Source organism: Colletes gigas, unplaced genomic scaffold, assembly GCF_013123115.1.
Source record: "Colletes gigas isolate AHSC1104 unplaced genomic scaffold, ASM1312311v1 Colletes_gigas_Sc00008, whole genome shotgun sequence".
In the NCBI taxonomy this organism is placed as follows: Eukaryota; Metazoa; Arthropoda; class Insecta; order Hymenoptera; family Colletidae; genus Colletes; species Colletes gigas.
Window position 1 is genome coordinate 4592452 of NW_025106637.1, and position 3720 is coordinate 4596171.

Here is a 3720-nt window from a genome sequence, read left to right on the forward strand (position 1 = left end):
GGGGGCATCCCAGCAATAGTAAGAAGTTTATCTTCTCCCTTTATGGCGATCGTGCTGTCCCGACTATTCTTGGAAGCGACCGTGCTGCCCCGATGTCACTATTTACAAGATGGAAACCGAAGTTCGACGACGCGTTTATTTCCAGAGCCTTTTATTATATCCGGCTTCGCTCGTTCTCGTTCCCCATTAATATAATTCCACCGTTTCAGCAACAGTTTATACAACTTGGTGCTCTTACTTGGGGTATCCCCAGCGCGCTGCGTCGCGTAGAACTTGGTACCAATGGCGCATTATAATTCCCTGTTCCAATAAGTTATCGCTAAATGGATATGAATGTTGAAATCACAGCGCTACGCTTTAGAAACGAACAACAACGGGGCCCCATATAATATCCACGCCGGCTGGCCGAACTACCGTGGAACGCCTTTCAGTCAGAAATATTTCACGACGAAGTTTCGAGCATTCGCCATCAACGACCGTGACTCGAAGGATTAATAAATTGGAACCGTTCGTCCGGCCACGACGGGAAGACAAATTGTTGTTCTCTGCCTCCTTTCGAGGTTTACTTCTTATATCGTTATTTCGAAAGTTATGGATAAAAGTTTGAAACGAAGTCGATATTGGAAAACGGTTGGAACTAGATTCACCCGTTAACGCTTTTCGTCGATAATGCAACGGAAGTAACGGCGGCAACTTATTTCCAACGAACTCTTCCCGCGATATTCTACGAGGAATTTCGTCTTCTTCCCTTCTTTCTTACTCCTTTTATTCGAGAAGATACGCAAGAACCTGATCCGTTTTTGCCTCGGAGAATTGGTATAAGCGCGGCTGCTGATAAAGGATAGGCTTTCGAACTAAGCAGCTTCTGTATGGTTGCCGAAGGATATCGGGACCGCGGTTCTTAAACGAATCGCTCGAGAATAAAGCAAGTCACTACCTTTCAATAGCTTCTCGTAGCGCGAACATTCTTAGCAACTGTAATTTATCGGTGTGTTGATAAAACTGCTGACAATGCTTTCCTATTATCCGTTAAAGGCTCCGAAATGAACATATCGGTGTCGAAATTAAGTTTGGAGGATTCGTGTTAACATCGACGTAGCGAACGTTGTAATTTTTCAAACACTGCCTCGAGCGATAAGGTCAAAGAGCATTTTTCATTCTTCGAGAACACATTAGTTGCCCATCTTCGATAAGTTGTTTCTAGTTTGCTTCGTTAAAGGCCGTGCTTCAAAGTTTCGCAGTTCGAAGTTGGTCGGGACGGTCCTTTCTGAAACTCTGCAACAGAAAGCGTCGGTTTGCTTAAAACTAATGAACTGTAAAACGTTTCTGGATATTCATAAATTTATTTCAAACATACAATTACGCGTACGTTCCAAATTCTCTTTCAATTTATATTACTGTTGTGCCAATTGAATAATCTGTACTTTGCGGAGGATTGTATTCTGTAACCAGTTCAGGAAGTAGATTTATTTCATGTAGATAAATTAATCCGTTATTGGATGAATTAAAATATTAAATTTTGCATATTTAACTTGTAATCATGGGCTCATTAAATTAATTATGTTAAGTCGGTCGAAGAATTTGCCAATTTCCCTGCGTGTTCGTTTAGAGATATTAATTGAAACTCTAAAATTGAAGTAATTAATACTGGTTCAGAATTTAGCCCGCGTTTCGTTGATCGTTTCAAGAAATCAAATGTAACGCAACAGTTATTACGAAAATTTTTAGTTGGTGAACATATTCTTTCTCATTTCGATGTTGCTAATTATATTTACGTAGAATATACGTAGAATATTTACAAAATGAAGAAGATGTTCACCATGGATCGTGCAATTGTTTGGCTCGATCTTCAAGCTATGGAACAAAATAATTGCCACACACTAATTTATTCCACACATATTTGGGACAATGAGGTGTTTGGGTGTTCGACGAGGGGCCACGGAAGTTCTAATAAGAAGACCCCTCGGTGTGGTCGCCGCGGTAAATAATAAAACAAAAGAAATTTGATCATTAAGAAGAAATCCCGACGAAAATTTCCAACGAAACATGCAAAAGTTCGCAAGAGGTTCCTGAAGGTAGTCAAGTGTCAAAGCCTCGTTGGATTATCATGCCCTCTTGAACTAGTCGACTCGGCAGTGCTGGAGGATCCTCGACGAGACATATTCTAACTTTCAGGGAAGAAAAAGAGTAGTCGGGGTCCGGAAAGGGATATACAAAGAAAAGGAGCGCGTCTCCTCACGCATCTTGTTAATCCTTTAATCGTAATTGAATTGACCTTCCGGGTCTCGCCGGGTCCACGGACAGAAATTGAACTTTTAATCCGGCGCAGATATAAATTCCATGGGGTTCCTATTAGCGTAATCCGTGAACTCGCCACGGCGAGCCCTCCTAGAGGCCTTACGGGTCGCGACTTTTTATCAGGCGTTACTCACCCTCTGCTGCCCACTCTTAACCCCGGGACTCTTATCCCGCGAGGATTATCGAAGCCCAGACTGGCACGGTTGGATCTTTCGATTCAACTGCGGCAAAAGTCGATCGAGACAAAAGAAAAGACCGCGGAGTTGACGTACACCGGAAACCAACATCGAAGATCCTCTGGTGTTTCGATACGAATCTCAGGAGCTCTGTTCGAGAACGATTCGACCGTAATTTTTCTTAGAACTCGAGGAATATATCCTCAGTCGACGTAAGGTTCTCAATATTTTACAATAAATCGAAAACAAGGAATGTATGACAATTTCTTTTTAAATTGATAAAACAATATGAAATATTTTAGAACGTTGTACTTTACGAAACACTTTACGTTCTATATTAAAATATAACTCCATCGTATCAGTTCTTATTGTCAGCAGAACCGGTTACAATTTGTTTGAAACTGATCCGATCCAACACAATGAACAAGCAAAATCTGTAATGCAAATCTAACACGAGCTGAGTGAAATATGTCTCTAAATCGCATTGCCAACCTGATATCCGTAACCACATTCACCAGTGTTGCGTGATCTAGCGTAAGGAACATAATTTCCACACGAAGCACTTTAACATCGAGCTATCCAATACAAATATTAAATATGAAACGTCTCGTAATGTACAACATTTTCGATAGTTTAATCCAAAAAAATTCAATGTCTAAGAATGTTTTGTATCTTCGCTCAGAATAGATTTAGAGCCTGTTTTGCTTCTTGGTCGTCCGCGAACGAGTTTCATTTGTACATATATGAATATATCGTCCACGTAATTTAACCACGTGGATGGGAACGCTTGCAATTACGTTTCGAAATTATTCGAACGCGAGAAAAGTTTCGAAGTAGCGTCGGTAGGCGTGGCTTTGTGAATATGTTCAGTAACGTTGTGTGTCTGTTCAGGTGGTGCAAGTGCTCGTTGCGGTTTTATCGGAATATCGCGGCACTTGCAATGGAACTTCTGGATTGACTGCACGGGTTCGTATCGCAGCATGTGACTTTAGTTTCTACTTCTCGAGTGGATGTCTGATAGCCGAGTGACTCTTTCGAGTTAGAGGAGTCGAAGTAAAGACACAGTTGCGAAACTTGATTGTGAAGTTTTCGTAAGAAGCTATCGAGAGGCTCCTACGTCGCGCGAGTCTTCTTGCGGAATATTATTCGTATCGTACGATCGTTGATCACTATCGATAAACTCTGACAACTCTAAAACGTAATTCAATTCTTGCATCAAGTCACCTGTATCTACGATGACCATTCG